Source organism: Pteropus medius, unplaced genomic scaffold, assembly GCF_902729225.1.
Source record: "Pteropus medius unplaced genomic scaffold, Ma_sr-lr_union100, whole genome shotgun sequence".
NCBI classification, from domain to species: Eukaryota; Metazoa; Chordata; class Mammalia; order Chiroptera; family Pteropodidae; genus Pteropus; species Pteropus medius.
The window spans coordinates 18,696,369-18,709,647 of NW_024354875.1; the positions used below are offsets into that span (position 1 = coordinate 18,696,369).

At 32.6% G+C, this 13,279-nt stretch overlaps 1 protein-coding gene across 2 annotated transcripts in view; it reads left to right on the plus strand.

The window, feature by feature from the left end:
* GALNT13 (polypeptide N-acetylgalactosaminyltransferase 13) overlaps positions 1 to 13,279 on the plus strand; it is a 451,827-nt gene that overhangs the window by 31,462 nt on the left and 407,086 nt on the right. The gene's annotated exons all lie outside the window — the stretch shown is intronic.

The following is a 13,279-nucleotide window of genomic DNA, read 5'->3' on the forward strand; positions in this document are numbered from 1 at the left end:
AGATTATTTTCCTCTGATTCATAAGTTGAGAAGAATGAAGAAAAAATTAATATTATTTTAGCCAGTGTTGATATGGAAGTTTTAAAAAGGAGTATTGAATTAAGTATCAAGATTTGCTGAGTATTAAGATTTGCTATATATCAGGCAATTTATATGTGGTGACTTTAATTTTTCCCAAAATATTTTAAGTTCATTTTTTAATTTCCATTTTATAAGTAAGAAAACTGAGACCCAAATAGTTTTAATACTTTGCTCAATATCTATTCAAAGTGATGAATCTTGGCTTTGAACATAAGACCTTTCAAAAAATTGCCTCCACCAAAATTTAGAAAAAATTAAACAACTTTTATTTTAGAGCCTGAATATTTTTGATTTTAAACATATTATGATCATTTCTTTGGATTTTTGTTTTACTTGAACATTATCCTGAAAATGTTATAGCTTTTCTTTTTTTTGTACTGTCCAACATGTCATTGCTTTCATTTCAAATGATGCTTTTCAATTTCTTTCTTGAACTGCTTTGAACTAGTAGGAAATAGGTGATATGTAGCTTCCTGAAAGGTTTATAAATCATCTAATTATTCTTTGATAAAAATGTTTTGAATTAGAGTTCTGAATTTTTCCAAGAACCCTTTTTCATTCATTAAAAACACAATTAAATGCCATTTTATTATTTTAGCATTGTAAGAGGTTATAGAAGCACAGATTCCTAACCTCCACGTGCTCAAATTCCTTGTCTGATGAAGGACAATTATAAAATAAAATTTCAAAAAATGTAGAATTAATTATGGCAGCATTGATGTTTGTACATTGTCTCCCAATATGACTTCATCAGTGAAGTGTAGTATTTTAAAAATGCAGTGAAGTGTAGTATTTTAAAAATTCAGACTCTGGATTCAGACCTCCTAGCTTTAAGTCCTAAAAGTATTACTTACTAGCTGTGTAACTTTGAATAAAGTATTTAATGTTTCTTTGAAGTAGATATAAGATTAAGAACTACTTCATTTGTGGCAAGTGAGATAATACATGTAAAGTATAGCACAGTTCCATATACAGAGTATGTGGTCAATAAACGTTAGTGGTTTTTAAATTGGAAGTGATTTATTTAGCCATTTCAATGTAAGTGTGTTTATTAATGAGCATCATGAATTCATAATCATGTCATATAAAGTACATAACAAAGGTATTCAGTGAATACTCTTCATTTACATGTTCAAAAGAAAACTAAACTTCAGCCTTCTTTGTCTACAGAGCAAGATGAGTTTAGTAGACACTTTTACTTCTTTGAACTTTGAGTGAAGAAACAAACCATTTTGTTAAACATCAAGTATATATACAGTATATAAAATTAGAATACATATATATCCTATTGTGTGTTGACTGTACGTAAGCTGAAAGTGTGTTGTGTGCTTTTTGGAGAAAAGAGGGGGCAGTTGTGAAATGCTTATGGAGTCTGAAATGCTTATTTTAATGGAGACAGGGCAGACATAAACAAAAAGTAAATAGTTGAAATGATTGTCAAATAATTTGATAAAACAACCTCATCCAATCTTTTATTAAATGATTTATAGAAATAGAGGGGTGTGGAGAAGAAAATATTTATTAGGTATTTACTCCCTCTTACGCACTTTACATTCAACATCTAGTTATTCTAAGCAATAATATCATGAAACAGATGTGTTATTATCTCCATTTTTCATATGAGGAAACTGTAGCACAGTTTAAATCTGTCATGGGAGTGAAATTTGAGGTCGATCTAATTCTAAAGTTTCTTTCTTTAATCTCTTGACCTGGGTCTTGAGCACTGAAATTCTGTTGATCTTTCTTTTATTTGCAAAATAACATTGCCCTAACCTCAGATCATAACATATGAAGTCTTTAGTAAATAAGTAGTTGATGATTGAATTTCAATTAAAACAAATGAGTTGCTTTAAATAGAGTGTTGTTAGGATCACTCAGCAATCCCAAACTAAATTGCCTTGAAAAATGCTGTTCGAGTAAAGAAAATTTAAAAAATAAAAAAGGTAATTCCCTAAGGATGAAGACCTTATTTTATTTCTATTAGTCTTACTTCTCAGAATTCGAAGTGCCTGACCACACTTTTCTCTTGCAGGACTTCAGCTGCTTTATGCAAGTTTGGAGAAGTTTGGAATGTAAAGCTCACATTGACTTACTCGTTCTCCTCTTTATTGCTCATTTTCAGGTGTGTTGGAGTTCAGGGGCATCCTCGACAATACTTTGGCCACACTTTCTCTTTTCACCCCTTTGTTGATCTTCATCTTCTCCCATTTCAGTCACTCATTGATCCTAGTCTCTTTCCACATCACTTCTTGAAACAAATCATCAGCAACATTTTACCTGAGGGATATTTTCAAACTTACTATAAAATATTATTGCTCTACAAATGAATGGGTCAAGTCTTTTGCATTCCTACACTACTCTTTGTTTTGAGAGTTCAGGATTCATAGAATGCTTATATTTTCCATTTCCAGGTTTGGTTTCTAAGAGACAAAGCTAGTGATTACATTTAGTAATCCTACTTCATTTAACATGATCAATATTTATCGCATGCTCCTGCAATATGAGGGGCACTTTGCTATTAAGTACTGGTGTATGTGGGGGAAAGATGAAAATGACTCTCAAGAAAATACTGTCTTCAATTTGAGGAAATAGGATATGCCCAGGCATAAATAATACAGATGATATATTATTAGGTTATGGTACCATGAGAGTGGTCTAAATTAATAAAAGTAACCAAATTAATAAAGCCACTTCAAATAATTTGAAAATGTTATATATGTAAAAAAAATAAAGAAGAGATTTAGGAAAAGAAATATAATTCCGAACTGCATCTTCATCATGGAGATTGCATTTGCACTATATCTTGATGCGGGTGGAAATGTTAACAGAACAGTCAGAGAAACAGCATCCCCATGTTTAGAGGTAAAGAGGCATACTTCACATTCAGCAAATGGTAAAATAATTAGTTTGGCAACAACACACGTTTCTTGTGTTGGACTAAAACCAGATAACACTGGAAAATAAGGCTGGAGCTAGGTTGTAGGAAAAACTGATAATCAGAGTAAGAAATTAGAATTTAAATTTAACTGGTAGACAATTGAACAAAGAGAATATTTTTTGAGGGAAAATCCTGTGAACAAAAAGTTTCTTATTTGAATATTAGTCTGGTGTTGTCTTCACAGAGTATTCCAGCTGGAAGACTTGTAGACAAGAAGAACAATTTTAGGAAAAAATAACATTGTAAGAATGAAGGGATGAGGGCAAGACCTGAGGCCATAGCAATGGGAATGGAGAGGAAGGTACAGATGCTGGTGAAATTTTGAAGAAAATAGAGTCAGGGAATAATAATAATAACACTTGAATGGCATTTACTATGTACTAGGCTCTGTTTTAAATGATTATATTTATTATTTAATTTAACCTTTTAATAATTCTGAGAAGTAGACACTAATGTTATCTCCATTTTTCCAAGAGAAAACCGAGGTACCCTTTAGCTAAGTAGATTGTCCCAGGTCAAATAACTAGAAAATAGCAGGGCTCATAGCTGAGTCCATTCAGTCAAGCTCCAGCATCTCTGAAGTTAACCACTGTACATCATTTCTCTAAAGACAAAACAAAACAAAACAAAACAACAACAACAAAACTCATAGCTTTCCAAGTTGACTGAACTGGAAAATGTTGTTACCAATAATCAGAGAAACAGATTTTTTTCAGAGTTTACCCCTTTACTAAGTTGTCATTTAAGTCTTGTTTAAATTAAGCCTTTACTCTTTCTATAAGTTAAGTCTTAGCACAGGGAGAAAAATCTGACTTTAGGGAGAAATATCTCTTCTGGTTAGTGAATAATCTCTTGTATACTTTCACTTCTATGCTGAGCAACAGGGACAGAGTAATTTATGATATTGCTCAATTGTAAATTCAAATAGTAAATGTGTAAACTTAATACGAATTGTCTTCTTTCCTTAGCAGAACTTAAAATGAAACAAGGATACAGTACTAAATTAAAGATTTAATATCTTGGGTCCATGAAAGACCAATTATTTTAGACTTAGTTTACCTATCATACTAAACAATAATTTTGACAAGGGAAAAAGCTAGCATCCAGCATAGAGAGTATTTCTCTCTTTTTTTTTTTTTATATCGGAGAAGTAGCATACTGTACTGCTTGAGGGCATGGGCTCCAGAACCATGCTAATGCATGAGTTCAGATCTGAAAACGCAGTCTCGTTAGCTATGTGACTTTGTGTCAGTTATGTAAGCTCTCTGTGCCTCAGTCTCTTCACCTTTGAAATGTAATAGTACAATGTCTCTCAATATTGTAAAGATTAAATGAGGTAAAGCACTTACAGTGGCTTCTAACACACAGTAAAATCTCAATAGATGTGAGTTATGGTCATTGAACTTTATCTCATATATCATAATATTTAATTTATAAAATTTAATAGCAATTATTGCCATTTTATGCTTTTTATTGTGATTTTTCACACATGAAGGGAACAAAACAATGGTTTTTACAAGCAAATACCCATGTAGCCATCATACTACTCAAGAAACAAAACATTTTCTGCGTCCCAAAAAACCTGTTTTTCTGCCTCCCAAACATTGTACCTGTTCTGTCAGTTCCCTGACAATAATATTTTCATGACTTCTGTAGTAATCGCTTTTTCGGTTTTCATTATAGTTTTAACATTTCCTCCTGTATCCCTAAATACAAAATTTTAGTTTATCTTTATTTTTGAATTTGTATATGTAATAATCATTTAACATGCATTCCTGTGTGTCTGGTTTCCTTTCCTGAACATATATGTCTAAGTTTCATTAATGTTTTTGTATGTTTCATTAAATTTCATTTGCTATGAATATAAAATACTATATAAAATTATATATTTATATAATACATATATAAAATTATATATTTATATAATACGTATATTATATAAAATACTACCGAGTTTTATCCATTGTATTGTTGATGGTCATTTGGGCTATTTCTGGGTTTGGGCAATTGTGGCTAATGCTGCTATGAACATTCTTTTAAATGTTTCTTGTTCCACAGGTACATGCATCTCTGTTGAATATATATTTAGAAATGAAATTTCTTGGTTACATCATATGTAAATCTTCAATTTTAGTAGATAACTGCCAGTTTTTCAAAGTAGTTATACTAATTACACTCTAATCAGTAGTGTATGAGAGTTCCTATTATTTTATCCTTACCAATACTTGGCTAATCAGTCCTTTTCACTTTAACCATTCTTATGAGAGTATAGTTTAGATTTTCCTGTTGAATAATGTATTTGTGTGATGTAGTTTAATTGCCATATGGGTATTATTGTCTGTAAATTGCCTATTTGACTGTCTTGTCTATTTTTCTATTGTGTGTTTTTTAATTATTAATACGCAGAAGTTAGTTATAGTTGGATTAAGAGCCTCCTTTCAATTAAATGTTGCAAATACCTTTTACCCTCTATAACTTGCTTCTTCAATCTCTTAATGAAGTTTTTGATGAGAAAAGTTTCTAATTTAATTTAATCATTTTTTTCCTCTTTACATTTAGATCATTTCATTTACAACTGATTTTTGTGAATAGTTTGAGAGGTAGAAGTCAACTTCTATTTTCCTTCCAAATGGTCATCCAATTGTTACAGAATCTTACTGAAAATTTTCTCCTTTGCCATCATTATGATAAATCAAATGTCCATGTATGTCTCCTTTTTGGGGGCCAGCTATTCTTTTTAATTGGTCTATTAGTCTCTTTTTACTACTTGTTACACTCTTTTAACTTTGGTCACTTTTTAATTACTCTCGATATCTATTAAAACAAGTTCTCCTACCATGTTTTTATTTAAGGAATTTTGACTGTTCTATTTCATATGAAATTTAGAATTACTTTGTCAGGTTTGACAAAAACGTAGTTGGGTTTTCATTTAATTTATTTGCAAGTAAATTTTTAAAGAATTGCATAATTATAACATTGACTCTTAATTTATGAACATAGTATATATTTTATGTACTTAGGTGTTTTAATTTCTCTCAACATATTTGATGGTTTTCTGCATAGAGGTGTAGTACACTGAGGTTAATTTGTTTAATATTATTATATATTATGTATTTCTAAAAACTTTATTGTTTCTTAATAAAAAATGTAATCTTTTCATATTAACCTTGCATAAAAGCAAATTGTAAATCTATTTATCAATTCTAATGTTTTCTTAGTAGAGTCTTTTGAATTTTCTACATAAAGAACTATGTTGTCTATGATCAGAGATAATATCATTTAATACTTTTCAAATTTTATAGTTTGTTTTTGTGTGTATGTCTGAATTGCCTAGAATATCCAAAATCATGATAAATGAAAGAGAGAAGAGTGGAAATATTTTCCCCAAATCAAAGGGAACACGTCTACCATTTGGTATTAAGAATGTTGTTTACTGTAATTTTTTGGGTAATATCATATATTAGATTTAGAAATTTACTTTTATTCTTACTTTGCTGGGATTTTTCATTGTAGCTTGGTTTTGAATGTTACCAAAATGCTTTCTCTGTATCTAATGAGATTATCAAATATTATTTTTTTACTTTGTTAATCTGATTATTTAAATAGATTGATTTTTCCACCTCAAATTCCAGCAGCAGATATGATGCTTAATGTGCTTAATGTGGCACCTAGAATGCCAGAAGATTTTCTGTGTTTATTCTTTTCTCTTTTAGTATATCCTTCATGCATATAAAACAGAGGAATCCTCTTGTCACATTCTTGTGTCTCCCCCAGTGGCAGGTGGGGACAGGAGGACTCTAGGTTGGTTCCTTTCCTTATCTTCATCTTAGACAGGTCCCATGCACCTGGGCCTTATGTGTGTAGCTCTTCAGCATTCCGGCGCATTACCATGGCTCCCAGCCCAAAGGCCTCCTAGACTTTCTGGAGTTCTTTAGTCAGAGTGACCTGTCCTTCCACCTGCGAGAACAGATCTCTGCTTTGTCAGTGTGAGAATCTGGGTTCAAGAAAGTTACCTGCTCCTCCAGCAAAGGCAGATAACTTTTGTCTCTACCTCTTTCCCAGAATCTATGGATCTTTCCCAGGGTCCTGGGGGTATGAGGATTTTCTGTCCTAAAATGCTAAATTTTCCTTTGTATTAGAGAGGGTCTGGGGAACTGGAAAGGATTTTGGACACTAAAGTACTCTCTTTGGTGTCCTGTCCTGACCTTAGTCTTTCTTCTGAGTGGCCAGTAGATGCCAGAAGAAAGAGCTTATGAATGAGTGCATATCCCTTTGTGTCTGAGAGATCTCAGGCTGTCTATACTGTTCTCATGGTCCATTCTGGCCTTTAAGTATTTTTTTTTAAACAATTTTAGCTGTTTTCTTCTTACCCACTTTTATAATGAGCACCTATTCCTTTCATGTTTTGAGAAAGGTGAAATGGTTTATGTCCTGTCTTTCCTAAGTGTAGCTGTAACCCTTTGAAATTTAGTTAATATCTTGGCCTTGCAACCCTAGCTCTCTGATGGGCTCAAAAAAGTTATTTTGCAGATTATCTGGCCTTTTCTCATTGTTTGGATAAGAGCGATATTCTATTGTGGCTTTTGACCTTCTAGATGGAAACAAAACTGAAAAATTTTTTTGTATGTATTTTAACCCAACTTTTCAAGTTTTCTAAAGCAAGATAAGTTTTTTTTCTTTTTCAAATTATCTAATATGCATTTACCAGAGCCAGAAATCCTTAATGCTACTTTCAGTAATCTTTTCACACAAAAATGAGTTGTCGCTATTACACTATTATGAGAATTTGAAGCTCAATGGAGTATGTATAACAAAATTTCATGAGTTTAAAGGAAGTAAAGTTTAAATTTTCTCCAGTATAAGGGAAGTCTGGTCATTGGCATTATGAGGCTGGAACTGTAGTTCCTTCGTTATTAGAGAATCTAATCATCTTACGTAGTTTTGTTCCCCCATCTTAGCCATATGACTTCATCCTCAAGGGTTTTTTTAATGGCTCTTAAGTGACTACTGGAGTCCAGCCATCATATTTGGTTCTATGCAACAGGAATGAAAAAAAAGTGCAATGACAAAGGGCCATGCTACCAGCTGATTTACTACTGCCCCTGAAAGAGATTCCCTGGAAACTCTACCCAAATTTTCTATCTAGCCATCATTACTTTTTTTGTTGCAAAAGAAGTTGTTATATATAGTGTTTTTTCCCTGCACACACAACTGCTTTGAATGTGTCCCTAGTAAGGAAAGAGAAGATAGATCTCGGGTAGGCTTTTAGGAGTCTCAGTCTTAGAGGATGGGGACTACATTTAGGTAATTTGATTTCTGAGACCGAATTGTGTGAGTTACAATACCCAGGTTCTATTATCAAACATCTGATCTCAGCTTTGCAAATTGTTGCTAGTTTGGGGACCTTACAGAGGTCTTATCCTAACTGCTTCTACTTTCTCAGCTGTGAAAGGGCATGATAATAACTGTCTTAAAACGTTTTGGTAAGGATTGAATATGATAATATATGCAAAGGGTCTTTCGTGTAGGAAAGGGTCAATAAATAGTATCTTTTATTTTACTCAACTTATGTTAACATAAATTCAGTTATTTAAGGGAGAAGAGAGTCTATTTATGCCTAATACCAACTGACAGGGTAGACAGGCAATTTACCTTGTTTTTCTTTATCTTTTAGAAAAATTAAGTCTCAATTTCTGCCCTTTATGTTACTTTTATACTTTATACTGAAATGTTGCTCAAAATTTAGGTTTATAATAGTAGCACTTTACATTTTATGAATGCAAGAAGCAGACAGAATGAGTTCCAGTTTGAATTCTGCCATTAGAAGTTATGAAACTTGCAAAAGTCATTATAACCCTCTAGATTTCAGTTTCATCAGCTGATGAATTAGTTAGGTGGACAAGTTGACCTCCTCATCTATTTGACAGCTTTAAAGTATCACAATTTGGTGCATTTTTATTTGCCTTAGACAGATGCTCTTTTATATATTATCTCCTCTGATGCAAGAAATATCCTGAAGGCCAAAAAATAAGAGATAAAGACTTATTTACTCAAATTTTTATAGAAACTGGCTTTGTTGAGAAGTTTTTCCAATTGTGAAATGAAACAGTAGATATTAATTGAACAGCATGATGTTTTATATTAGAAAATTGGCTTCAAATTCTGTTTGTGAAAATTGCTGGCTTAGACAAAGTGTGTCACTTTGGGTAAGTCACTTAAATTCTCTGAATCTGGGATTACTCATTTATAAAATGGGCAATATATATTAATACCAGGGTGAGGGTCAAATTAAATAAGAGTAATGTAAAAGTACTTTTTAAAACTGTACAAGTTTAATGCTAAGCTCTTTAAAAGGTTCAGTGGGTCAAGTACAGAAAATTCCCTCACTCTCTGGTACGTAGATTATACAGTAAAGTTTTACAAATAAAATACAATGAAATGAAGCTATTAAGACTGTCTGTTTCAAAGAATGTGTTAGATTTTGCCAATCTATTTATCGGCCACAGGAAATTGTGGCACATGGGAGTTTAGTGCACCCCACAGAGGCCAGATCAGCCAGGAATATCAGTGACTCTATGGATGAAGTGTCTCCTTGAAGTAAATGTCCAGATGTGATCTCTACATCTGAAGCATTCTGCTTGTGATCCAGTGAAGCAAATCCTTTGCAGTGTGCGGCTGTTTATACTGTCTGTTCTCTTCAGTCTGCCCATTCGAACTGACGGTTAAGGCTCCTTCTCTATGAATAACAAGTTATTAGTAAAAGCATAGTTGACATAGGGCAAAATAGTCTCTATTGTTAAACTAATTAAATGCAACAGCAATGTCCAGTCTTTAAGAAGATACTATGTTGCGTGATAAAAGCTGAGATTATTTTTGTCCCTAAACTACCATGAATCAAGCTTATGTAACCTTTGTTTCTTTATTGTGCGTACATTTACTCATCGTGTCACTACCTCTTAAAACTCTTAAACTATGCCATATATATATATTAAACTATGTAAAGTGTTCTAATATCAAGTGTACAGTTTGATGGATTTTCACATAGTTATATTTGTGTTGCTATTACCCAAGTCAAAATATAGAACACTTCCAAACCCCAAGAAGTTCTCTTGCATCTCTTCTCCATCAATAACATTTCGGTTTTAATTTTTTTTAATTTTGGATTTATGAGTTTCTAAAAAGGTATGAAGTATTTTGAAGAGCAATTCCAATCTTTTAAATTTTTCTGGAAGTATTCATAATTATGACAAAAAAAAACCCAAAAAACCTCTAAACAATACTGAATAATGCAATGCCCTATAATAATAATATTGCATGTAATAAACTTCATTACACATTCACTGAAATGAAACAGAATTGCAGTGTGAAAACCACATGAAATTCTGTCCAAATCTCCCACCTGTGAACCAAAAAATAGAGCTGCCACAGAGGCTGGTAAGTTCTATAGGTCATGTTGCCAGGCAACCTCAGTCAGTATAAGATATCCAGCTGAGCAGCAGAGAGTCAAACTAGAAGGTATCTTGGAAACAGAAGGGTCTAATCTAGCTGAAAGAGAGGGGGTTGGGAAGAGAGAGAGAAGAGAGAAGAGAAGGAAAAGAAAGAAAAGAGTGTCACTTGAGCATTTATCTATGTTAGTCATGACCACAAACATTTTTTTTCCAGTAACATGCAGCTAGCTTAGAGCAAAGTTCTTTGGATTTCTACTTCTTTCACTGTATTTTCCTTTGCCGTGTCTACAGGTACAAGTGCAAAAGTTTGGAAAGTTGCATCATCATTAATTTTAGGAGAAGAGGATGTGACAAGTCATTTTCAGCACATTCAAACCATTTAAGAGTTCATTGAGATTTTAATTATGTAATATTATGTTTGATTCTGTCATGATTAAAATAATCCAATTTTTAAATTGATATCCTTTGTTAAAAAAATGGAAAGTACAGAATAAAATACATAACACCATCTGGAGTTAACTCCTTTCTTGGAAGGTAAGAAAAAATAGAGAGGTAGGTGTGCCTACGTCCTTCAGGGCGGGCATCAGAGGAGATGGTGTTCACCAAGTAAAGAAGATGAGAATCTGGGATGACAGTCTCCACTGAGCTCTCTGCTCTGAGAAGCAACTTTTATGTATTTTTCTAGAAAGGTATCTTTTATTATCCACAATTTTGTATAAAACTTTTTCTACTGTCTTATGCTCTAACTTTTCTTCCTTCTTAACGTAAATTAACATCTGTGAGATAGGAAGAAGGAGGTTCCTGCTAATTTGCCAGTATCTATAAATCCTTTTATTCTTCCCCCCTGATGCTTCTTCCTCTGTAAGCCAAAGCTTTCATGCATACTCTGGATCTTATACCTGTGCATGTTCTAAGAGTCCTAACTCAAAGGAATATTTTCTTTCTCTTCTATATTTTCAACCTTCTCCCTTTCTTGATTTCTTCCCATTAGCATTAAACATGTGCAAGTATCTTTCTCCTCAAAAACAGAAACGTATCTGCGCATGTCTTTTTATTCTAAATCCATTTTCAGCTACACAGTAACTCTATTCCCAGTTAAATGTTTCTTGGATTTGTCTATAGTCTCCATCTCAAATCCACATCCTCTATTTACCCCTCAGCACACTGTCTTGCTTTTTATGCTTCTCTGAAAATGTTCTTTCTAAGGTCACTAAAGTTAGTCCTGGGACTATAATAGAATAAACTTCTTTGATCTCTTAGCACAATTTTGTACCGTGGATCACGCCTTCTGTTTTAAAAATATTCTTTCTAGTGGGATGTACAATACTACACTCTTCTGTTTTTCTCCCCCACCCCCATACCCCTTACCCAATCTCATTTGTGGGCTTATATCTTTCTTTCAGATTGGTATTTTATAAGATTTTTGTGGCACCCCTTTTTTTTCTCACACTCATATTCTCACTCAAGAAATTTTACTAATTCCTACTGTTTTAATTAACTCTGATTTGCCGACTCTCTCATATTTACCTCTCCTAAAATTTAGTTCCCACACTCACTTGCTTTCTGGGCAGCTCCACTTGTGTGTTTCACAGGAGCCTCAAAATTATCAAAGTCTACCAGCAAATTTATGAATACTCCTGTTTTTATTATTTTAAACTTAATTAAATATACATAAAGAGATGAAATCAATAAAGAACAAAAGAAAAATAATAAAATCAGTATTCTTAATAATGGTGCTGATCCCAGAAATCTTAATCCTGAGCAGGTCCTTGATTTTCATCTAGAACTGCTAGAGTATAAGCTCCATGAAGTTAGGTATCCAAAGCATCTAGCATAGGTCTGGGAGCATTAGGTATTTAAAAATTATTTGCCAAATAATTGAAATAATTAGCTTATATTTGAATAAATCTTAAATGCTTTTTCCTTTCTGAGTTGTATTAACAAAGTATTTTGGTCATTATAGTATTGATCACAATAATAGCAATGGCTAACATATACTGATTAGTTACTACCATGTGCCAGTTCCTGTGATTCTTAGTATGTGTGCCTAATTTTTACTATGACACTATAAGTACATATAGCTCCTATTGCGATTTTATAAACACAGGAACAACTGGAGTTAGCTGGGCAAATTAACCTCTCCAATATCTCCAAATAAAAGGGTGGCGGAGGTGAGACTTGAATGAAAATCTGTCTAATATTCCTAACCATGCTGAATATTGCTGAATTTTTAGAAAAAAAATGCTTTTTATATTTTTGGCTCTTTGATACAATCATTCATTTTCTTCTGATGTTTTTGCCTTTATTTAGCCTCTTTAGTGTCTCAGTACTGGCAAATGAGTATAAGCATAAACTTTCTTAGGTATTATCAGTTATCATTTTGGTTGAGTTGGAATGAGGAGAGAACTTAGAATGTGCATTCAGTCTTTGGGTAAGAAAAAAAAGGAGTTTCTGTAAAATGGTAAGTGGAAATTATGAAGAAATATTGGGATGGCCAAGCAATATATTGTTTTCCTTAAAATAAGCAGAGGAAATACAGGCAAGTTGGGTAAAGAGTGGGGAAAACAATTGACACATGGAAAAACAACTAACAAATACATACTGCAGAGCCATTTACAAATTGAAGTGAAAAATTCAGGTTGGGTGGTTTTTATAATTGAAAAAAGGAGAATGTGGAGAATAAATGAGATGAATAAAAAAAGAATATGAGAAGTATGATGTAGAGAAACATTTAAAAATGATAAAAGAGAAATATAATTTAATAAAATTAGAGGAATAGGGATAACCAAGAATTAAAAATGACATAAAGAAA